This window comes from Pinus tabuliformis, chromosome 5_2 (assembly GCF_031772625.1).
Source record: "Pinus tabuliformis cultivar Carrire ecotype Pingquan chromosome 5_2, CPIR1, whole genome shotgun sequence".
Lineage (NCBI taxonomy): Eukaryota > Viridiplantae > Streptophyta > Pinopsida > Pinales > Pinaceae > Pinus > Pinus tabuliformis.
Genome location: NC_142306.1, coordinates 501,311,963 through 501,338,589, shown reverse-complemented (window position 1 = coordinate 501,338,589; position 26,627 = coordinate 501,311,963).

The window sequence follows — 26,627 nt, the reverse complement described above, 5'->3', positions numbered from 1 at the left end:
GCACGGGATCTAGTGTAGTTGTAGACCAGAAGGAAACCCATTGGAAGAAAATTTTTGTTTAAGAAGAAGATGAATGTAGAAGGAAAGGTGGAGAAATAAAAAGCTCAGTTGGTAGAAAAATTTTATTCCCAGGTGCCAGGAATTGATTTTGGTGATATTTTTTCTCCTGTTGCCAATGTAGCTTCTATTTGATTACTTTTACCTGTTGTTGTTACTTTTGATTTTGAGGTAGAAAAAATGGATGTGAAGGCAACATTTCTTCACGGGGATTTGGAAGAAGAGATCTACATGAAGCAACTTGAAAGATTTGTAGTGAAGGGAAAGAAATAATTGGTATGTAGATTAAAAAATTATTTGTATATGTTAAACCAATCGCCAAGGATCTGTTATAAAAATTTGGATACATTTATATAGGGACTTGGATTCACCAAAAGCAAAGTGGATCATTGTGTGTATTTCAAATTAACTGGTGACCATGTTATCTATCTAGTCTTGTTTGTGGATGATATGTTACTGATTGGAAATGACAAAGAAATTATCTAGGATTTGAAGACCCAATTGTCCTCCAAATTCGACATGAAGGATCTTGGTGTTGCAAACTATATTTTGGGCATAGAAATTAAATGAGATCAAGCAAAAAGGAAGCTCTGGTTAAACCAGAGGAAGTATGCTGAGATAATACTGTAGAGGTTTAATATGTAGGATGGTAAACCGGTGAAGGTTCTTATTTCTATAGGTGTAAAGTTATCTATTGAACAATGTCTGAAGACATAAGAAGATGAAGAGGACATGTCTCATGTTCCATATACAAGTTGTTATAGACATTTTTGTGCCTTACAGCATTGAGCATGAAATGTCCATAATCAAGGGATTAAAAGTCCCTAAACATGTTGTTCCTACCCCTAGAGGAGCAAGGCCAGCTAACCACAACAATTCACAGAAGTTCTCCACCTGAAAACACTCAAAAACAAGCCAATTCTGGATCATGTCAACTGCTCCACTGTGCATCTGCGTTGAATGTCAACTACTCCACTGTCTACCTGCATTGAATGTCAACTCCAACAAAGGCTACCTGCGCTGAGCGTAATTGGACAAGTGGCAGACTCATTCTTCAATGTGTCAATGCCCAGGAAGCTTCCAAAATAACACTTGTATCAAGGAATTCGACTGGTGATGAGTAAGAGGTTCCAAATATCCAAGTGGAAGCAAGAACCTCCAAGTGGACTCAAGAACTGAGAGAGGGAGAGGACACTAGTCAGATCTCAAGCTGACTCATCCTCTCTCCAAATATCTATATATGGATCTCTCCTCCATGGGATCTAAGGGCTGGAATTTGGTGATTGCAAAGAATTGCTGTTGGTTTGTGGCTGGAAACATTGTTGGAAATAATACTCAGAGGGGGGGGGTGAATCAGTATTATCTAGCTATTTAATAAATCTTCCTTATTTGATCTTTGAATTATTTTTGCATGTCAGTACCATAAAATAATGAGCATGAACAAAGACAACAGATAGTCACACCAAAGAACACAAGATGTAAGGTGGAAACCCAATGTGGGTGAAAACCACCTGCTGCAATATGTCTCTATCTTCTTTCAATTTAGAAACTCTTTTTACAATGATTTTGTACTGGTGCAGTCCTTTACCAGTACGCAGGCTGCAACCTACAGAGAGCTACAACTCTCTCTCGTTTTCCAGTCTTCTCCTGGAAGGGAGCTACAACCCCCTACTTCTTTTCATAAAGCATCAAATGATCATCAAGTACATAACAGTTACAGTCCACTACAATTATCAGATCAGTAATAACAGAACTAACCCAGAACACCTTATCAACAGAGAAATTCAATCAATAGAACATCTTAAGACAGAGACGCAGTTTTCCCTTCTGTGGCCTGCGACCAGACGCAGTTAACCTTCTGCTCCCCTGCGTCCACACGCAGAGATCCTTCTGCTGCGCTGCGTGCCCACGCACTGTTCCTTCAACTGCACTGTGTCCTATTGCTGCAGGGACGCATCCAGAAATAATATCGCGCCGCGTCTTTTTGCTCAGAGACGCACCTGATCCTTATTATGCTCCGCGTCCCCACGCAGTGCGCCCGTTACTGTACTGCGTCCCAGATGCACCTGAATCATACTCTGCCCTGCGTCCCCACGCAGGTCTCTTCTTACTGCACTGCGTCATGGTGCACTTGCCTTTTACTGAACCTGCGTACCTTCGGGTATGAATGATTTCAAGACTTTAAGAGTAACCCAAACAGTCAGATCTACAGATCTGATCATGCGCCAAAGAGATCTCAGTCTTTCAGAAGATTCGCCTTTTTAGATCTAGACCAGATCTAGCCTCATAAGATATTCAACCAAAGACGTGCATAAACCAAATGATCTTCTTTGCTTTATATAGGCAAGCTCCTCCTCAAATCATGGAACAATACCACGAGCCGACACCATAATAACACAATACCGTCGGCTAGATACCAAGAGTAAAACACAAGAAACCCCCACGTGAGCTTTTCTCTGCCTTGAAATGTGTGCACTGGGTGGACGCACCTCCTGAACGGCTGGCCTGCGTCTCTAGACGCGGTCCCTGCAAGGTGTACCTGCAGGTACGCACCTTCTGAACTGATTGCCTGCGTCCTTCTTAATTTTTCAATAAAATGAGAGCCTTGCCATGGGAGTTGCCATCAAGTACAACATTTGTAACATATAGCCATACCAGAAAACATAATGCCAACAATCTCCCCCTTTGGACTTGATGGCAACCTTACAAACTTCAGCTTCATTCTCCCCCTTTGACATCAAGGGAAAAGGGGTATGCTCCCCCTAAGCTCATGCTCCCCCTGAAAAAAGGAACCAGATCTGCAACAAAGAACCATAATCCACCATGAAAGAGATAGAGACATATTGCAGCTATTTCCAAGATCTCCTTCTGACCATTCTCCATAATGCCAACAATGCATTATATGCTCCCCCTGAACCTGTACCATCAATCAGAAAAGATTCAACAATAAGATGATGCATCAACAACCCCCAGCTTTTGCCTGAGGTATTCAAAAGTGTCCCTGGGCAATGGTTTGGTGAGAATATCAGCAACTTGTTCCTTAGAAGGAACATACTCCAACTTGACCTTCTGTTCAAGCACTCGTTCCCGGAGAAAATGATACTTGATTGGTATGTGCTTGGTTTTTGAATGCATAACTGGATTCTTTGAGATTCTGATTGCACTTGTGTTATCACATAAGATGGGGATAGGTGGTGTACAAGTGATTTGAAAATCCTGCAAAGTCTGCATCATCCAAAGGAGTTGGGTGCAACAAGATGCAGCAGCAACATATTCCGCTTCAGCTGTAGACAAGGCAATTGAACTCTGTTTCTTGCTGAACCAAGATACCAGTCTAGAACCCATAAAGAACGCACCACCACTTGTGCTTTTCCTGTCATCCACACTTCTGGCCCAATCTGCATCTGTATAAGCATGAAGAGTAAGATCTGTATCTCTCGGATACCATAAGCCATAATTTTGAGTCCCTTGAAGATATTTGAAAATTCTCTTCACTGCCTGAAGATGGGTCTCCTTCGGATTTGCCTGAAATCTTCCAACTATTCCAACTGCATGCATGATGTCCGGTCGGGTACCTGTCAAATAAAGTAAACTTCCAATCATAGATCTGTAGGTTGGTTGATGTACTACTGCAGATTCATCATTTGTACTGAGACTACATCCTGTGACCATGGGTGTACATACTGGTTTTGCATCTTCCATGCCATATTTCTTCAAAATCTGTTTGAGATACTTGGTTTGAGATAAAAAGATTCCTCCTTCCTTTTGTTGGATTTGCAAACCAAGGAAATATGTCAGTTCTCCTAGCAAGGACATTTCAAATTCTTTCTGCATGACCAAGGAAAAGCTTTGACTCATAGCTTCTTCATTGCTGCCAAAAATAATGTCATCTACATACACAACAAGTATTAGCAATTTGTCATTTTCAACTTTTATATAAAGATTGCTATCTGCTGAACCTTTTGAAAAACCTTGTTGATGAAGATATTTGTCCAAGCGGTAGTACCAAGCCCTTGGAGCTTGTTTGAGACCATAGAGGGCCTTTTTCAATCTGCATACAAGGTTTGGATCATTTCCAAGAATGAACCCATCTGGTTGTTCAATGTATACTTCTTCTTCCAAGTCTCCATTTAGAAAGGCTGATTTCACGTCCATTTGAAATACTTTGAAGTTTTGAAAACTTGAGAGAGCAAGAAACATTCGGATGGCCTCAAGTCTTGCAACAGGAGCAAAGGTTTCTTCAAAGTCTATTCCTTCTTGTTGCGCATACCCTTTACAAACAAGTCTGGCTTTATTTCTAATTACTTCTCCATTTTCATTCAATTTGTTTTTGAAGACCCATTTTGTCCCGATAACATTCTTATCTTTTGGTCTAGGAACCGACTCCCAAGTGTTGTTCTTTTCGATCTGCTCAAGTTCTTCATCCATTGCTTTCACCCAACATTCATCTTTGCATGCCTCTTTCACATTTTGTGGTTCAGTTGAGGAGAGTAATGCTAAATAGCTTGAAGCTTCTGCAATTGTTCTTCGAGTTTGTACACCTGCTTCTTTCTGTCCCATAATCTGAGATTCTGGATGGTTCTTCTGAACATATCTGGATGGAGTCTTTTCTTCTATTCTTGTTTGCTCCTCTGGTTCTTCTTGAGGTTCTTCTTGAGATTCTTCTTCTTCATCATTCTGTCTTTGAGGGTAGCCTTCATCTTCTTCGATGTCTTCACGATGTACTTGCCTAGGAATGTATCCCTTCTCATCAACCACTACATCAATGCTGTCAACAATTCTGCCAAGTATTTTATTGTAGCATTTGTATGCTTTGCTATATGGAGAATAACCAAGAATAATGCCTTCATCTGCTCTAGGTTCAAGTTTGCCAAGCTGCTCATCAGTATTCTTGATATAACATTTGCTCCCAAAGATTTTGAAGTGCTTTACCGAAGGAGTCCTACCATTCCAAAGCTCATGAGGAGTTTGAGTGTTGTTCACCCGGACATTTGTTTTGTTGAGAATAATAACCGCAGCATGTGCAGCTTCACCCCATAAAGTAGCGGGAGTTCCTGATTCATCAAGCATAACACGAGCCATTTGTTGGATTGTTCTGTTCATTCTTTCCACAACTCCATTTTGCTGGGGAGTTCTTGTTGTAGAGAATTCTCTTCTTATCCCATGTTCTTCACAGAAATCGAAAAATTCATTTGACGTAAATTCCCCACCTCTGTCGGATCTGAGGCACTTAATTTTGTGACCTGATTCATTTTCCACCAAGGCTTTGAAGGATTTGAATTTTTCGAATGCTTAATCTTTGTGCTTCATAAGTCCTAACCAGACAAACCTGGAGAAATCGTCAATGAATAATATCAAGTATTCTTCTCCTCGAGGTGTTCTTTTCCTGAAGGGACCGCATGTATCTGTATGTACTAGCTCAAGAGGCATGCTAGCTGATCCTTCTTTCTCTGGAAAGTTAGTTCTGGTTTGTTTTCCAAACTGACATGATTTGCATATGGTGTTGTCAGGAATTTTGATATCTGGAAGATCGCGAACTGCCTGATATTTGCACGCTTTCCTTATTTGTGAGAAGCTTAGATGTCCCAACCTTCGATGCCATAACCAGTGCTCTTCATCCTTGCTCAGATAGCATTGTTGTTGTCCTTCTTCAAATATGTACAGATTATTTGGAGTTCTTTTGCCTTTGAGCACTGTTTTACCTGTATCAAGATCACGAACAAGACATCCATTCAATCTGAATATAACCTCGGTTCTTGATCACACATCTGGCTGACACTTAGAAGATTATGCTTCAATCCATCTACATACAAAACATTTCCAGCCTTGACCTTTTCTTTTAACTGAGCAATGCCTTTTCCTTTTATAGTTGCAGGAGTATCATTTCCAAAAGAGACTTTCTTTCCCTTTTCTAGAGCAGAATAAGATTCAAGTTTTTCTTTATCACCTGTCATATGCTTCGAACATCCACTGTCAATGTACCATAGATTTTCCTGTCCCTCTACATAAAAAGCTATCCCGCATCTTTCTGTTTGAGGTTCCTTTATTCTCCATGTTTTGGTGCTTGAGGCTTGTTCCTTTTTCTGCTGAAACCTGCTCCTGCATTCAGAGTCTTCATGCCCAAAATTATTGCAAACAGAACATTCAACTTCATTTTCAAGAACCGAAAAGTTGTTATAGGTCCTTTTTGTAATCCCTGTCATACTTCTTTGTTTTTGAGCTTCCCTAGTCATGATTGTTTTATATGCAACACATTGAGTTGCTTTGTGACCAAAGTTATGACAAGAAAAGCATTGTCCATTGAAGAAACTTCTGCGGTTATCGAATCTACTAGCCAACTAATTGTAATTTCTATTTTCATCTATTCTTGAACCAAATTGAGAAGATTTTACCTGTGGCTGGTTCACCCTTAAGATGGATTGCCCCTGATAGTTTCTGTTTGTAATTCGTCCCTGCTTTACCTGATGATATTCATTGTTCTTTTGCTCATTTCTTCTTGCTGCATCAAGATAACTCTTAGAGGTGGATGCTTGAGAGGTTTCTCCATTGTAGCCCAGACCTGTCTTGTTTAGAGGAGACCGCTGCACATTGATAATCTTATCCAAAGTTTCAGATCCTTTGACAAACTTAAGATTAATAGTTTTTGTTTTCTCAATCTCTTTTCTAAGACCAACAATTTCTCCTTCTAGTTTTTCAAGATGTTTTTCCTTTTCATCAATTTGAAATTGTAAAGTATCAATGATCACATTCTTTTCTTCTATACATCTCTTGAGTCTAGTAATTTCATCATAAAGGTTATCCACATCTATAGCATCCATATAATCATCATCTTCAAATGCCATTAACAACTTATATTCATTACCTCGTTCATCTTCATCACTGTTCGATAGACCATCACTATCTTCATGGGTGTAGTAGCTTTTCTTATTTGCACTTTGTTTCTTATTCCATCTAGCAGGTTCCTTTCCTTTATCCTTATAAGGACATTTTGCAACATAATGACCTACTCTTCCACAAGCAAAGCATTTAAAAGGTAACTTACCTCTGAATCTTCCAGAACCTCTTTGAAGTTTTCTGACAAAATTTGATTCTTCTTCCTCTTCTTCTGGGACGTGGATTGCTTCATAATAATCTTCTTTACCTGATGCCTTGAAAGCAGCTTCTCTTATGTCTGATGGACCTCCCTTTCTAATTTCATAAGCAGTTAGAATTCCATGTAGCTGAGACATAGTGAGAATTCGTAGATTTTCCTTTTCTTCTATAGCAGATACTTTAGATTCAAACTTGGGGGACAATGATCTTAGAACCTTTTCAACCACTATAGCCTCTCTTATTTCTTCACCCAAATTTTTCATACAATTAACAATCTCATCTACCCAAAGAAAATAGTTAGCCACACTTTCATCATTATACATCTTGAGAGTCTCATACTGAATCCTGAGAGTTTGAAGTTTAGCACGCTTTACCTGTTCATCTCCTTCATAGCTTGTGACAATTTTGTCCCATATCTCTTTTGCGGATTTGTAGTGCATTACCTTCATGAATTCCGTTTGGGATATACATCCTAACAGAGTACTGATTGCTTTTGCATTTGTTTCATACTTCTTTTTCTCACCTGGATCTGTAGGAGTAGCTGAAGGAAAAGCGTAGCCTATTTCAACAATGTCCCAAACTTCTGTACCAAGAGATTGAAGATATGCAGTGACTCTTACCTTCCAATAATTGAAGTTTGTCCCATCAAAAACCGGTGGCCTGATTGATGCTTCTCTCTCGTAGTTGCTCATGATGAACGATCTACCTTCAAGCGATCAAGCTTCTCTGAAGGACCTGCTCTGATACCAATTGTTGGAAATAATACTGAGAGGGGGGGTGAATCAGTATTATCTATCTATTTAATAAATCTTCCTTATTTGATCTTTGAATTATTTTTTCATGTCAGTACCATAAAATAATGAGCATGAACAAAGACAACAGATAGTCACACCAAAGAACAAAAGATGTAAGGTGGAAACCCAATGTGGGTGAAAACCACCTGCTGCAATATGTCTCTATCTTCTTTCAACTTAGAAACTCTTTTTACAATGATTTTGTACTGGTGCAGTCCTTTACCAGTACGCAGGCTGCAACCTGCAGAGAGCTACAACTCTCTCTTGTTTTCCAGTCTTCTCCTGGAAGGGAGCTACAACCCCCTACTTCTTTTCATAAAGCATCAAATGATCATCAAGTACATAACAGTTACAGTCCACTACAGTTATCAGATCAGTAATAACAGAACTAACCCAGAACACCTTATCAACAGAGAAATTCAATCAACAGAACATCTTAAGATAGAGACGCAGTTTTCCCTTCTGTGGCCTGCGACCAGACGCAGTTAACCTTCTGCTCCCCTGCGTCCACACGCAGAGATCCTTCTGCTGCGCTGCGTGCCCACGCACTGTTCCTTCAACTGCACTGCGTCCTGTTGCTGCAGGGACGCATCCAGAAATAATATCGCGCTGCGTCTTTTTGCTCAGAGACGCACCTGATCCTTATTATGCTCCGCGTCCCCACGCAGTGCGCCTGTTACTGTACTGCGTCCCGGACGCACCTGAATCTTACTCTGCCCTACGTCCCCACGCAGGTCTCTTCTTACTGCACTGCGTCATGGCGTACTTGCCTTTCACTGAACCTGCGTACCTTCGGGTATGAATGATTTCAAGACTTTAAGAGTAACCCAAACAGTCAGATCTACAGATCTGATCATGCGCCAAAGAGATCTCAGTCTTTCAGAAGATTCGCCTTTTTAGATCTAGACCAGATCTAGCCTCATAAGATATTCAACCAAAGACGTGCATAAACCAAATGATCTTCTTTGCTTTATATAGGCAAGCTCCTCCTCAAATCATGGAACAATACCACGAGCCGACACCATAATAACACAATACCGTCGGCTAGATACCAAGAGTAAAACACAAGAAACCCCCACGTGAGCTTTTCTCTGCCTTGAAATGTGTGCACTGGGTGGACGCACCTCCTGAACGGTTGGCCTGCATCTCTAGACGCAGTCCCTGCAAGGTGTACCTGTGGGTACGCACCTTCTGAACTGATTGCCTGCGTCCTTCTTAATTTTTCAATAAAATGAGAGCCTTGCCATGGGAGTTTCCATCAAGTACAACATTTGTAACATATAGCCATACCAGAAAACATAATGCCAACAAACATTGGGTGCTTAATGCTTTGAAGGGAGCTGAAGAAGGAATTCCATTCTGCTGGGAAGGAGATGCTGGATTGGAGCCCTATGGGTTGTATCTCTTCCTGAACCCTGTTACTTATCAATAAAGCTATCTTGATTCTTTCCTATATGCTGGTGTATTTTGTATGATTGCATTAGTGTATTTGATTTACTTCTAATATTGAATCATTTGTGAATATGTATATTTGCCTTTGCATTGTGTTCTTCTCTTGTCGCAAGTAGTTGTTCTCCTGTCACAGGTAGCTGTTCTCTTGTGACCTCGTGGGATTCAAGTAGCTGTTCTCTTGAGCAAGCGAGGAGACGAGTAGCTGTGGACACACAAAGAGAAGAGGATCTAGATCGAGGGACAACCGGAAGACAACGGTAAGTCTGCCGATCTCCCCTCTTTCACATTTCATAAAGGAAGAAATCATAATAGCTGTATTCGTTTGTTGCTAAGGCGCTGTCACACCTTAGGTGGATAGGATCGTCCTGCATAGGCATTTTTCCCCACAACAAATTGGCGAATCCACTGGGGAATATTTGTTTTAGTCATTTTATTTGTGTTTACATCATTGTTTGCTTCATAGACTCAATAGCAACAATCGAACTGCTTCTGCAAAGTAGATTGTTGCTGCCTTGATCCTTCACTAGATTTTGTCTATGATCTGAACAATGGACTCACAAATGATTTGATGATCCTTTGTGATAGTCTTCAGTACCCTAGCCACGACTTTCTTAACCCATTTTCAACTACCCATAAGGTATGAAACGGGAACGGAACTCCTAACCAAATTCAAACAGACAACGGCCACTCACATATCTGATCATATACATGAGTGGCGACGTCGTCGTAGGATGGTAAAAACATACGTTCCCGATCAGCTATTAGCTGAATGGTTTATCAAGTCATTACTTCCTGCCATCACGGAAGATGTGGCAAAAGGGGGAGTCGTAACGGAAGAGCAAGTCATCGCTCGTGCACAATATCTGGACTTGGTTTACACTCAGTCCGGCACGCTCTACGACAAAATACCTGATGCCCCTAGACCGGAATTCTCAATTCCTCCTCCTCCTAAATCAAACAATGACTCTCATGCCGGCGATGGCGTGATTGGCGCAACAGACATGAAATCGACAAAGGCTATATCTAAAAAGGCTCGTAAGATTTCCAGTCAAAATGCAAATGAGGAACTTCTTGCCTCGGAAGTAAGTGTCGTGTCGGACGACAAGGGCAAACAACTGAAGCAACCAGGGGGCAAGAAGAAAAAGAAAGGGAGAAAAAGGAAACCCCCTACGGGGTGTCATATATGCGATGAGGATCATTGGACAACAGATTGTCCATACAAAGCTGAGCTTAAAAGATTCTTTAAGAGTTCGAAAACCTCAGCTGTGTTGACTGATCCGTTTCCAAGCCCGGGAACCAAACTCGTTGCTAATCAAAATGCTTCCCGATCCCAAGTACTTATGTTGTCTGTATCAAAGCACCAAAATGATGCTTTGAGGAGGAATAAAGATTACAGGAATCCAAAACTGTCGAACAACAAGGCTAAGGAACAACCTAGTAGTTCGACAACAACTTTGACCGAAGTTGTGCCACCCATCGTTCCTGAGCCAATGGTGAAGTCGCAAAAGGGAGCAGTACACAAATCGACATTTAATCCTTGTGCGAAAATAGCACAGATAGAGGACCTGGCTCAATCGTCGTTCGCTATGTCGACACTTGAGGTACCGCAAAATTGCTTCTCCCAAGAGCAAGCTTTATTATCAGCAATAGGTGGGATTGACCCAATGGATTCCAATCTTGTGGCCTTTGATCATAAAGGATATGACCCTCAGTTACCAGCTCAACTAGCTTTCCTTATTCAAGTGAAAGCCCTCAACAAAACTGTTCACCGAACAATTATTGATGAGGGGGCATCTACATGCATTATGTCGATGAGTTGCTGGAAAACTTTAGGATCTCCAACCTTGTCGCGATCTTCGACGACATTAAAAGCATTCGACGGAAGGACATATACCCCATATGGTATCCTAAGTAACTTGAAAGTTGAACTAGGAGGGAAAACAGTAGAAATAGATGTTGAAGTCATCGATGGGAATCTTGATTACAACATCCTACTAGGAAGACCGTGGATCTATGCCATGGCCGCAGTTGTGTCAACCTACTTCAGGAAGATTGCATTTCCCTTCCAAGGAGGAATTACAATCGTCGACCAACAAACTTTTCTCCCCAACAGTTCACAAGTTACAGGAAGCATTCCAATGATCCATGGAAGAAATCATTCGCTCCAAAATATCGGAGTAGGTCTCCTAAAAGACCCTGCTTTAATGGGTACTTTTGCCCTACCGCCTCCAAGTAATCTGGCGGAAGTGGCCACAGTGGAATATGAAACCTTCTACATCTAATGGATTTGGACTCCGAGGACGGTTCTTATCTCGTGTCAACCTCGTTAAAAATTAAACAAGGAGTCATGAGGATAGTTCTTTTGCTATGTCAACCTCATTAAAAAATGAAACAAATCCCCTTTTCAAATCTCAAAGGTAAACCTTCATTCCAACCACCGAGTTGAATGTAATGAAGCTTGGGGGGCATGCACCTCGATTCGCGTTATTACGCTGGGGGCATGCAAACTTATCATCGAGCAGTTTTAGCATAAAGTTCATGCTCGTTAAAAAATAAACGAAAGATCCGAGCAGTTTTAATGCGGACTTCATGCTCGTTAAAAAATAAACATAAGCAATGATCAAGAGTTTCCTCCAGTGTTTAAGCTCATTTTAAAATAAAAAATGAACCTATCCCGGTAAATAACCATTGTGAATGTAATATCATCAGCCATTAAAGCCTTGGTCGTGTTTGCACCTATCACCTCCACTTTTCATTTGGCCAATCATTCACCTCCATATGATTGTTTACCCATTTTGAGGAACAACTGCGAAGGGTGATTTCACCTAGCCATCCTTGTGACACTGTCGTGATTGGAAAATTCCAGCCTGTAACTGGAATCTGCTACTAACCCTGTTTATCACTCGTTCCTCAAAAGACGAGTCTTCTTTAAGCTCTTTTCAATTGACTCGTAAAATATGAAAAGATTGCCGAGTCCTTGGCCTTCCAGCTCGTTAAAGGACAGGAAGAGCTATCCCTCCTCTAGATTTTAATCTTTTTGGACCTGAGGGATTATTGCACAAAAAGATCGAGCGCTTGTTTTGTTCGGCTCGTTAAAACTATCGAAAACTCATCCCTTCTATATTGTTTTATACTTTTTCGGACTTAAGGGATTAGATGACGAAAAAGGAATTTTGGAGTTGACTTTATGTACCTTTTCAGACTCTCTAAAAATGAAAAGGACCGAGTTATCCTTGTCGTTAGACTCGTTAAAATCATTAAATAGCGACAAACTTGTCTTTAGACGAGAACGAGTTTCACTATCGCTAGGCTCGTTAAAACATAGCGATGGGCTTGCCCGAAGGGCAAGTTATAGAACAAGCATATGTTATCCTCCTCAAGCTTGAAAAAAATAAAGAGGTACTGGTCAGCAATGACTGGGGAAAATTTGGGAGAAACTAAAGAGAACTTTGATGGTAGCAGGTCGCTCTTGAACATGACACTTTTCCTCCGTACCACAATCAGGTTGGGTTGTTTCATTCACTGGTCACATCACCATGGTCTCGCCATACCATCCATATTTGGGGTAATGCTACCGATCCATCACATCAGTGTCGCCATATGTTCAAGAGAAGTCGTTCAGAAAGAGTCAACCGTGTCCCATCCACTTCCATACATTATCCTTCATCCATTCATGACCGCCACCCTGAATCATATGTCACAGATCGTTTTCACCTCCATTAAAATCATTAGCTCCGTTCCGTGTCACTGATGTGGGATTCATTAAGGCCCCCCTGTGACGGATCACTTCTTGTCGACATCAGCTCATTATCCAAGAAGTTGATCTAGGAACAACCCCTTTCAGTACTTTGAAGCTTGCATGCCTCAATGGCAAGTTTCTCACTTCCGGCGACGGGTATACATCAATGACCTTCGACCGAAAGATTTTGCGTGGTGTTCGACGCCAAGTCCTTTATTCACACCACGTGAATTGTACTGCAGTACCTTGAGGATCATTATCATTATCAGTGATTCCTCTCACGCTTGTTAACAGTTTACATCATTGACCGGTAATCAAGCGATGTCTTTCCATGTTCGACTTCAGCGCAATTCTCACATGGATCGACTTGCACTTAGAGTGAAGATCGAACGAGTTTGAAGACCCCAGATCTAGTTTCATCCATCCGAGCTGCGATATATATTCAGGAAAAATAAAGACATTTGACATGTACATCATCGCAGCAGATGATCATCCTACTCAAAGGATGATAATTTCGCCAAAATTATCAGTCTACCATCAGACGATCATCTGTTCTATGTACAAAAATGAATTTATAAAGCTGAGCATGGGAATGCCCGCCTCAGCTAGAGCATGAAAGCAGTATGAATCATAATGTATTGCATTGTATCTTATTACAGGTCTCCTCCCAGCAAATGGATGAACTTCGGACCCTCCTGGATAAAGCATTTCACCCGATAAACGGCCTCATACTTTAGGGGGCAACTGTTATAGACATTTTTGTGCCTTACAGCATTGAGCATGAAATGTCCATAATCAAGGGATCCAAAGTCCCTAAACATGTTGTTCCTACCCCTAGAGGAACAAGGCCAGCTAACCACAACAATTCAAAGAAGTTCTCCACCTGAAAACACTAAAAAACAAGCCAATTCTGGATCATGTCAACTGCTCCACTGTGCATCTGCGCTGAATGTCAACTGCTCTACTGTCTACCTGCGTTGAATGTCAACTCCAACAAAGGCTACCTGCGCTGAGCGTAATTGGACAAGTGGCAGACTCATTCCTCAATGTGTCAATGCCGAGGAAGCTTCCAAAATAACACTTGTATCAAGGAATTCGACTGGTGATGAGTAAGAGGTTCCAAATCTCCAAGTGGAAGCAAGAACCTCCAAGTGGACTCAATAACTGAGAGAGGGAGAGGACACTAGTCAGATCTCAAGCTGAGTCATCCTCTCTCCAAATATCTATATATGGATCTCTCCTCCATGGGATCTAAGGGCTGGAATTTGGTGATTGCAAAGAATTGCTGTTGGTTTGTGGTTGGAAACATTGGGTGCTTAATGCTTTGAAGGGAGCTGAAGAAGGAATTCCATTCTGCTGGGAAGGAGATGCTAGATTGGAGCCCTATGGGTTGTATCTCTTGCTGAACCCTGTTACTTATCAATAAAGCTATCTTGATTATTTCCTATATGCTGGTGTATTTTGTATGATTGCATTAGTGTATTTGATTTACTTCTCATCTTGAATCGTTTGTGAATATGTATATTTGCCTTTGCATTGTGTTCTTCTCTTGTCGCAAGTAGCTGTTCTCTTGTCACAGGTAGCTATTCTCTTGTGACCTCGTGGGATTCAAGTAGTTGTTCTCTTGAGCAAGCGAGGAGACGAGTAGCTGTGGACACACAAAGAGAAGAGGATCTAGATCGAGGGACAACTGGAAGACAATGATAAGTCTGCCGATCTCCCCTCTTTCACATTTCATAAAGGAAGAAATCATAATAGCTGTATTCGTTTGTTGCTAAGGCACTGTCACACCTTAGGTGGATAGGATCGTCCTGCATAGGCATTTTTCCCCACAACACAAGTGCATTCAGTAACCTGATGTATTGAATGGTCTGTAATAGACCAAACATTGCACAAGTAGTGGGAATATTGAGTAGATTTATGTCAAAACTAGGGAAGGAGTGTTCGACAACAATGAAGTGGGTTTTCAGGTATTTGTGTGGCACCAGTGATTATGGTATCTGCTACCAAGGAAGACCAGGATTAAATAGAGTTTTAGACATCCATGGCTTTGTTGATGCAGATTGGGTTGGAGATTTGGATTAGAGAAGATGTACAAGTTGGTATGTGTTTGACCTATTTGAAGGTGCAGTCACTTGGATGAACAAGAGACAACCTGTAGTGGCACTTTCAACTATAGAGGTAGAATACATGGCAACCACTCATGTAAGGAAGGAAGCAGTTTGGTTGCAGAGATTGTGTTCAAGTATGGGGTTAGTACAATGAGCTATAAGGATAGACTATGACAGTCAAAGGGAAATTTTCTTGGTAGAGAACCATGCTTATCATTCATACAAAGCATAATTATGTTTAGTATCACTTTGTGAGGGATATAGTTGAGGAAAAAAAGGTGTTGTTGGTAAAGGTGGACACTTTGAAGAATGTTGCAGATGCATTGACGAATTTTTTGAGCACTAAGAAGTTTTCTTGGTGTAGAGAAACAATGGGCGTTACAAGGTTGGACTAATGACTAAGCTCTTCTGTGACCCCCTATGTGGAAAATAAAACAACAAGTGGGAGAATTTTCAATGTGTGTTATATTATTTCTGTGACCTAGTCACATGGGTGTGGGGGGGAGGGGGGGGGGATCAGAGGGGGGGGGCCGTTAGTGCCCCCTATTCATTTTGTTAGACACAACACCTTGATTTTTTTTTGGACCCTATATTAGGTGAGCGGACCTACCTATGGTTTTGTGCTTGGGTTTTGCACATGGTATTGGGCATGATGGTTTTATGCCCATGGTATTTTGTAGATTTGGTGAAGCGAAATACGGTGATGATCTACTCTAGGGTTAATGAATTAGGGTTTATGAATGCTTTGACATGTATATATATGTATTTTAACAATGAAAGGAACATAATGAAATATCAAATTGGTAGTCTCGGTTTTGGGATCCAAGGGAAATCTCTATGTAGTTGTTTTATATTCTCACCATTGTATACTTTTTATTTTTGAGAATTCATTTGCGTGTAATTTCTATCCACTATTAAAACCCACATTCACACCACTCCTCTAGATTTGGATTATCTCAAACCACATGCATCAAATGTGTAGCACAAGCAATCATGTATGCATATGAAAATGTTATAACATTCTTTCTTCACTCTACAACTGGATACATAAAAAATAAATTTACACAGTGCTACTAATTAAAGAAGAATTAGCTAGGTTGGTTGGGCCCTAGCCAACCAACTCATCTCCTTTTAAATAAAAAATAAACTACAAGATACTTAGATGTAGCAATCAAATTGAACACAAATGGAAGTGGAACCCGACATTAGATCTAACTTTATTAATGAAACTCAATTCATTACATTCATCCCTTAATCATCCAACCATAGAGAGTCTTTGAGTGATACACAACTTAGCTTAACAGTGTATAGAGAGTAGCAATACCATCACTGCCTATTACGTTCCAAATCCTTGATTATATTTAATTTACAAAATTTATCATGGATGTAGTAAAGGAAGTATAGGGAAGGAAATAGGCAGTCAGTTCCAATAGTTTCCTAACAATAAACCTTTGAAGATCTGTTATTGAACACTCAAGTTTAGCTTCCAAATCAAGCCGAGTATGTTTGGAAGGGGTTTGTGAGATGGTAATGTCCTAACTATTTTCCCTAGATAGATCAACAAAATCTCAATCCAAAATTGTCCCCATTATTTGCATATAAAGTCTCAATTTTGAATAGAGAAGTTAGACCTTTGACTTGCCAGCTGGCCACTTCGATCATCATCCTATGCCTCAAATTTCCATCAAGAATAATAAAAATACTCATTCCTCGATTCTAGCATAATTTATATGATACTACAATCTTTCCATGGGTCCTCGTGGCTATCAACAAAAAACCGTCTTTGACTAGTGTAGGTAGATAAACTAGTGTAGGCATCCTATAGAGTGTAGGAATTTGATACATGATGTAGGAGTGTTAGTGTAGGTGTTAATGGGAAAAGTGTCTATTCAGAACGACCTTATCCCACTAAGGTGTGACAATGACCTTAGAAACAAACAGGGAAAACTACTTTCGTATTCTTCTTTATGAACTATAAACGAAGAGGAATAGGATGAACCAACCTGTGTCTTGCGCTAGTCCTTTGATCCAATCTCTCTTCTCTTTGACAGCTTCCAGCTACCTGCTCCCTTACTTGCCTAGCTTCACCAAGTTCCTGTAAGATCACAGAAGAAGAAAACTACACAAAGACATGGATTTATATTCATAAATAGCTTAGGATCAGATTTAAGCTAAACATACAAATGTAACAAACATCAATGATACACAAGCATGTAGGAGAAACTCAAATAGTTTTATTGATATAACAAGAAGGTCCAGGAGGAGTTACAACCGATGATTCCTGATCCAGCATCAACCTCCCAACAAAGGAATCCCCTCTTCACCTCCAACAAAGCATAAATCACCCAATACTCTGATATCTTATCTCAAAACCAACAACAATTCTCTGCAATGTACAAAATTCCAGCCTCTGGATCTCTAGGATGAGGTATCCATATATAGATGTATGCAAAGAGGATGAGTCAGCTTATGATCTGACTAGTGGCTTCTCTTTGTCAGTTCTTGCTTCCACTTGGAGACTGAGAGCCTCTTACTCATCCTTGGTCGAACTCACTGAGGCAAGTGTCATTGGGGAAGATTCTGGAAGCTTCCATTGTCTGTCCACCTTGCGGAATGACACTGCCATTTGTCATTTCCCGCTCAACGCACCCTGGTAGTGCATTTAGTTGCGTTGCAACGCACCTAGCTAGTGTACTTGGGTGCTATGCAACGCAGCTAGCTAGTGGAGCAGCTGAAATGATCCTGATTTGACTGATTCTGAGCAGTTTCTGGTGGAGAACTTCTGGGAGAAGCTGTAATTTGTTGACCTTGTTTCTTTAGGGGCCGGAACAACACTTTTAGGGACTTAGGATTCCTTGGTTTATGGACATTTCATGCTTAGAGCTGTAAGGCACAAAAATGTCTATAACAGTTGCCCCCTAAAGTATGATGCCGTTTATCGGGTGAAATGCTTTATTAGGAGGATCCGAAGTTCTTTCAATGCTGGGAGGAGACCTGTAGTAAGATACAATACAATAAATTATCTTCATACTGTTTTCATGATCTAGCTGAGGTGGGCATTCCCATGCTTAGCTTTATAAATTCATTTTCATGTACATAGGACAAACAATCGTCTGATGGTAGACTAATGCTTCTGATAGAGCCATCATCCTTTTGGTAGGATGATTATCTGTGCTGCAATACTGTACATTTCAATGTCTTTATTTTCCTAAATATATATCGCAGCTTGGATGGATGAAACTAGATCCGGGGTCTTCAATCTCGTCCGATCTTCACTCGAAGTACAAGTCGATCCATGTGAGAAATGTTTTGAAGTCGAACATGGAAAGACATCGCTTGATTACCAGTCAATGATGTAAATTGTTAACAAGCGCGAGAGGAATCACCGATAATGATGATGACCCTCAAGGTACTACAGTACAATTCACATGGTGTGATTAAAGGACTTGGCGTCGAACACCACACAAAATCTTTCGGTCGAAGGTCATTGATGTATACCTGTCGTCGGAAGTGAGAAACTTGCCATTGAGGCATGCAAGCTTCAAAGTACTGAAGGGGGTGTTCCTAGATCAACTTCTTTGATAATGAGCTGATGTCGACAAGAAGCGATCCATCAAAGGAGGGTCTTAATGAATACCACATCAATGACACGGAATGGAGCAAATGGTTTTGATGGAGGTGAAAACAATCTGATGATATACGGTTCAGGATGGTGGTCATGAAAGAATGAAGTATAATGTATGGTAGTGGATGGGACACAGGTGACTTCTCTGGATGACTTCACTTGAACATGTCGGCGACACTTATGTGATGGATTGGTAGCATTTACCCCAAATGTGGATGGTATGGCGCGACCATGGCGATGTGACCGGTGAATGAAACAACCCAACCCGACTTAGGCACGGAGTGGAAGTGTCATGTTCAAGAGCGACTTGCTACCAATAAAGATTCTTTGAGTTTTCTTCCCAATTTTCCCCAGTCATTGCTGACCAGTACCTCTTTATTTTTGTCAAGCTTGAGGAGGATAACATATTCTTGTTCTATAATTTTCCCTTTGGGCAAACCCATCGCTATGTTTTAACGAGCCTAGCGATAGTGAAACTCGTTCTCGTCTAAAGACAACTTTGTCGCTATTAATCTTTTTAACGAGTTTAACGACAAAGATAACTCGGTCCTTTTCATTTTTAGAGAGTCTAAAAAGGTACGTAAAGGTAACTCCAAAATTCCTTTTTCGTCATCTAATCCCTTAAGTCCGAAAAAGTATAAAACAATACAGAAGGGATGAATTTTTGATAGTTTTAACGAGCCGAACAAAACAAGCGCTCGATCGTTTTGTGCAATAATCCCTTAGGTCCAAAAAGATTAAAATCTAGAGGAGGGATAGCACTTCCGGTCGCTTTAATGAGCTGGAAGGCCAAAACTCGGCAATCTTTTCATATTTTACGAGTCAGTTGAAAAGAGCTTAAAGAAGACTTGTCTTTTGAGGAACGAGTGATAAAATGGGTAGCAGCTGATTCCAGGTAAGGTTTGGAATTTTCCAATCATGGCAGTGTCACAAGGATGGCTAGTGAAATCAATTTTCGCAGATGTTCCTCAAAATAGGTAAACAATCAAATGGAGGTGAATGATCGGCCAATGGAAAAGTGGAGGTGATGGTGCAAACACGACCAAGGCTTTAATGGCTGAAATGCTTCATTCACGGTGGTTATTTACCGGGGAATAGTTCATTTTTTAACGATCTTAAACGCGGGTGGAAACATTTGCTCATGTCTTATGTTTATTTTTTAACGAGCTTGAACTATGTGCTAAAACTGCTCGATTAATCCAGTCATATGATAAGAATGTCTCATATAAAATTGGCAATTTTTAGAGTTTTGCCCCACATCCTTTCTTTATGCAAGTTAGGTGACGACTAATCCCACGAGTTTAAAGGGTTAGAGGTCCTGAAAATTTAAAAAATAAATAGCCGCCCCTTGCTTGCACTCCAAAAGGTTTTCATGCCCCTAGGTATAAAACAGAGTTTCGAGGTCTCCCTCTATTCGAGCTGACAAAACATTCGTTTAATCAAGAAGGGTCCCCCTTTATTCGAGCTGACAAAACATTCGTTTTATCAGGAAAGGTACTACCTCTTACAGGTTACCCAAAGATTGTTCTATTCACAGTGCAAACAAAACACTTCTTCGGCGACGTCTACCGAGATAAACAAAGGTGAGCAACGACGTCCGCCACTCACATAACTTTGACAAGAGAATCTTATTCTAGAATAACCCCTTTTCCAATCACAGACAGGGTACAGACTAGTCATATTCTCCCGCGGAAACCTACCCTATACCCAAATTTTTCCTGCCGAAGCAGACCAGGACGCATGCCCCCTGGGTTTCAGTCATATCCCTCCGAATTACTCGTGCTCATCGGGAGGATAGACTGGGGATTGAGACATTTCTTGCATGAAGAGACCATTTAGGGATGGTATATGACTATTTGCTATGTGTGATCCGGGAAATGAAAGTTTGTCCACGAGCTTGACCACTCTTCCTTCGTGCGGAAAACACATTACTCTAAAGAGTGAGGAGACGATGGCTCCCATGTAATAAATATAGTCTCGTCCAAGGAGTAGATTATAATCCAAGGGTCCTTGAACTACCATTACGTTCATTTGAACTGTCTTCCTTCTCAATGTTATGGGCACATCGGGAAGGATCCCTAAAGGTCGACTGGTTCCTTTATCAAAGCCTGTCAGATTTCTCATCTCAGGCAACAGTGATGGTGAACCAAGCGCTTTCCAAGCAATAGAGGAAAGGATACTCATAGAAGCCCCCTCATCTATGATGGTACCAGCCATGACCATTCTATATATTTGAATGATAATTCGGAATGGTACACTTGCTGGTAAACGGGGTCTGCCTAGTTCATTCCAGTCGAAGGAGACAACTAGGTTGCTTGGAGGTGGGACCGAGTAGACGGTCGGGTATGGCTCTGACGAACTTCCTTCCTACGGTAAAGGAATGGGTAGATTGCCCCCATGTTCGTCGGAGTCTGTGTTGATGAAGAGAATTTGGACGGTGTCATCCTTGTTCTCTTCAGTGACTGTATCATCCGAAGATAAAACCTCTGAAGGAAAGACTAGGTCAACTGCCGCCTCGACCTTTTGACTTTCGTCTGGTATGGATTCAGATGGTTTATCTTCTATGATAGGCGCTTTAGCCGACCACTTGAGCGGGCCAGCTGGATTCTCAACTAGCGACGGACTCGGCAAGAGTTTTTTATATCCAGGAGGAAGTCGTAACGGTGAAACCGGACGATCATCCAAAACTCTTTTCGCTTCGTCTAAGAAGGGACAACGGTGGATGGCATGATTGCCTTCGCACAGTTTACAAGGAAATCTAGCTTTGCCTTTTTTTCCTGGGGCTTCACTTTCGCTAGTTGACGGTGTGCTTTCAACATGATCATCAGAGGTTGATGACACCGCATTGTGCAAACGAGGAGACCAGTCCCTTAGTATCCGAGGGAGGCAAGGACAATCTCTGTGAAAGTGGTCTCCTTTGCAAATGACACATGGAAATTTAGGCTTGGTCGGTGCAGTGTGTGGATTTTCATTAGACGGCACTCGTTTTCCCCCATTCGCCTTTGGCTCCTTCTTCTTCTTCTCTTTCTTCTCCTTAGGAACTTGACTTTTGGCTTTGCCAACCCCATCAACTGAAGAGGAAGGAGGAGAGGAAGAATTAGAGGAAGTAGAAGGTTGGTGGGCAACTCTAGACTCGTCTAATTGCTGATTCGATTGTTCAGGAATGGTGGTGTTCTGAATGACATTGGTTGAGAAGAGCCAGACTGGAAAGCCAATCGTCAGTCTTGGAAGCGACAATGTGGCCATATGGGGTGCACCAACATCTCCCCAAGAGGAGAAAGGACTAGGATTTCCACCAAGGGGAATTCCTTGGTTGGTAGACTCCATTTTCTCAACCTAAGATCAACGTAGGTAAAGGGTATGAATATTCCATTTAAAATAAATTTTTAGACGCTTTGACACAACTTGTTTTTTCAATTTTTAAGAGTCGAGAAAAAACAAAAGATGACTCTAGTCTCCTTCGATTTTTAATGAGCCTGAAGTGACAAGTGCTCAGATGGACCTTTTCCGTTAAGGAGTCTGAAAAGGAACGAAAGGGACTGCTCTGGAGATCTAGGTAGAGGGAGTACCAAACCAATCACAAAATTGCAGAATACTTTTTACGGTACGGCAGTCAATCTTCTCGAATGTTGTGTTCGGTGCATTGCGATCAGTAGGGCGGCTGACACGGCTTCCTATGGATAAAAGGTTTTAAGCCTATAGTGGTCTCCCAATATATACTCGACGGTACGTGGGAGCACAAGTCCGTACTGGAACTTATCGTCTCAAAGTGGAGGAATCACCCAACCATCAGTGAGGACAACAGTTACCAGACTTTACGACGCCGGAATACGTCTCTAGCCTAGACCTCTAAATGTTGTGCGTTAAGTTCTAAAGCATTGTTAGATTCATTCAATTTATTTTAAGTTGATCTTTCTTATGAAGTTTGCCTTTTGGGTTCACCATGAGATGTAGATGTAATTCCTAAAATGCAATCTAAAGATGATAAGCAAACTTTTATCTCTTTCCAGCAATGAAAATCCTAGCTACAAAGGGAAAAGCAAGACACAATCTTTTCTCAAAGAGCAAAGAGCACACTGTAAATGCACTTTTCCTAAATCAAGCCAAACAGACTATCAATATGCAAATTCACATGTGCATGTATTTGTTTTCACTTTCTTAATATTGATGCCTAAAAAGAAAGTTGATGTACAAATCTGAATTTGCTTTCAAGTGACAAACACAAACAAGCTTCTTTTCGAAATCAAAAGGTAGAGATGATTACGACACTTTATGATTTTGAAATAAATACTCGTTTCGACACTAGAAAGTCACAAATTCAAACCAAAGGCAAAAGTAAAAGCATAATCGACTGTCAACAGCAAATAAACTTTCTCCTAAGATCAAAATCGACACTTACGACATATCTAAATCAAAGGACGACAGTATGACTATTCTACTTTTTCAATGGAAAATTGTAAATGATGTAACAAACACACAAAAGCATCTACAGTCTTTTTGTACAAAGGAGGCGGAATTAAGGCAAAGAAAAGGGGTTTTTAAACAGACACATACACTGATCATAGGCTGCAAAAATTAGAGACAAAACTGAAAAAATGAAGCAAAGAACCTCAACTGCACAAGGCTAGGCTGATCAGCGCACCTGTTACACAGAGAAACTGGATTGCAGCACAGGTAGCCCTCTCGGGAACTATGTTGAAATGCAGAATCTCTTCACAGAGCCTGCGCTGGGGCAGAAACGAGAATTCTATTCGGGTTCTGGGTCACGGTTTGCAGTTTAATCTATGGTTTTTGGTCGAGTAAAAGCAATCAGTAATGCACAATCAGAGGGTGGATTTAAAAGAGGTCTAAGAGCTATCACAAAGGGTAATCAGATCATTTGTGAATCAGCTGTTCAAATCTTAAACAAATCCAGTGAATGGATTGAAGTAGCGGATGTCTACTTTGCATTTGATAATGGCAAATGCAGTTCGATTGCTACTTCTATGTTTATGAAACAAACCACAAGAGAAACACAAACAAACTAACTAGACACGTTCCCCAGTGGAGTCGCCATTTTGTTAACGGGAAAAATGTCTATTCAGAACGACCCTATCCCACTAAGGTGTGACAGTGACCTTAGAAACAAATAGGGAAAACTACTTTCGTATTCTTCTTTATGAACTATAAACAAAGAGGAATAGGATGAACCAACCTGTGTCTTGCGCTAGTCCTTTGATCCAATCTCTCTTCTCTTTGACAGCTTCCAACTACCTGCTCCCTTACTTGCCCAGCTTCACCAAGTTCCTGTAAGATCACAGAAGAAGAAAACTACACAAAGACATGGATTTATATTCATAAATAGCTTAGGATCAGATTTAAGCTAAACATACAAATGTAACAAACATCAATGATACACAAGCATGTAGGAGAAACTCAAATAGTTTTATTGATATAACAAGAAGGTCCAGGAGAAGTTACAACCGATGATTCCTGATCCAGCATCAACCTCCCAACAAAGGAATCCCCTCTTCACCTCCAACAAAGCATAAATCACCCAATACTCTGATATCTTATCTCAAAACCAACAGCAATTCTCTGCAATGTACAAAATTCCAGCCTCTGGATCTCTAGGATGAGGGATCCATATATAGATGTATGCAAAGAGGATGAGTCAGCTTATGATCTGACTAGTGGCTTCTCTCTGTCAGTTCTTGCTTCCACTTGGAGACTGAGAGCCTCTTACTCATCCTTGGTCGAACTCAGTGAGGCAAGTGTCATTGGGGAAGATTCTGGAAGCTTCCATTATCTGTCCACCTTGCGGAATGACACTGCCATTTGTCATTTCCCACTCAACACACCCTGGTAGTGCATTTAGGTGCGTTGCAACGCACCTAGCTAGTGTACTTGGGTGCTATGCAACGCAGCTAGCTAGTGGAGCAGCTGAAATGATCCTGATTTGACTGATTCTGAGCAGTTTCTGGTGGAGAACTTCTGGGAGAAGCAGTAATTTGTTGACCTTGTTCCTTTAGGGGCCGGAACAACACTTTTAGGGACTTAGGATCCCTTGGTTTATGGACATTTCATGCTTAGAGCTGTAAGGCACAAAAATGTCTATAACAGTAGGATCAAGGCCTCCCTTCATGACTCAAGAATTTACCACTTTTTAGACCCAAAGACATACAAATCCATATTTAATATTAATCGTTAGATTTTTATCTTGTTAAAAAAAGGAAGATGTGTCAGATAGTAAATATGTGTTTTACAATGCACAAGAATACACAAAACAATGATAGTAATCATAGAAATCATGTGGGATTTTAGGGTAAAATATGTTGTAAAATTAGACAAATTAGAAGCCTGACATCCCCCCAAGTTGATCATTTTGCATGTCCTCATGCAAGTGAATTAATTGTTGTACTGTCACTCCCTTGCCAAAAAACAAGGTTAAAACATCTATGGTGATCTTTTATTTACGATGATATTCTTGCATCTTTGTGTAAACAAAAATTCCTTTCCTAGATATTGCCATTCTAAAAGGAGAATGCATTCTATTTAATTTTTGAACTGGACTCCGATTTCAAGAAAATATAATACAAAGGTTTCCATGATAACTACAAGGATAGTGTTGTTACTGAAGAAAATAACTAGTTATTAAGATGTTGCATAAAGCATCTTAGAAGTAGCCTTAGTTAGAAGTTCTTCACCTCAATATCCCAAATACAAATAAAAATGATATAATTTGAAAGCCATCGCATTAAAGATGGATGGAAATATGGAAAAATAAATAGAAAAAATGATACCTTCCCAGTAGGATCATCTTACCATTATCCAAGCGTATAAAGGATATTAAGTGAAGTGAATCACCTACACTAAGGGTCCCACATACATTAAAACTAAATTATTCGATAATATAGAAATCCAAAGAATAATATCGAAAGGATATTAAAGCCATTCTCAGAGAGATATTCGAATGAGTTCAAGGAAAGGGAAAAACAACCAAGTAAAACATAGTGTAAAATTTAATTTAATACCACAGGCATGGCCCTGCGTCTAGCATGCATCTATAGCGTCGATAGAGATGCCTTTTAACCCGATGAAATTCTTGTGTCCCATCTATTAGATATATATTAAGAGTAATTTAAAAGTATTTACATTAGTTTAAAAATCAACTGAAGGTTGTTGTCCTGGCTTGGTAACCAGTTAACGATAGTGCCATTAATAAGAGCTAACGAGAATAAACAACCTAACTCATGATGAAACCTATTGTCTTTGAACTTTTCAACTGAAATCCAATACCCTGGCTTGGTGACTAGTAGTGGTAATATCATTATTGTTAGGACCCATGATCATGGTAGGCCAACCTAATAATGAGACCTCATATCCCTTAATTAACCTTTAAAATAAACTATGATTATGATCAACCTTAAATATGTTTCTTAATAGGTGGGGAGGAAAATCTACTCATTAAGAGCAAGGGATGGCATGAAATTTTTTTAATGACTAATATTTATGGGTTCGTATTTCTACCCTAATGACTCACTTTAAAGAAAACATCTGAGATAATGACTAAAATATTCCTCAAACTAATCATTCTAAGGTTCTCATGAGAGCTCATTAGGGTTTTATGGGAGTGGTCCAAAACAGGAGGTTTTTCAACAATACCCTTTAAGAGAAACTTGAAAATATTTCTTGGATAACAACTTGATCAAAGAACTAGGCTAGGGTTATGGTTTTGCACTTATAAATGGAAAGTATTACGCATAAAAATTAGAAGT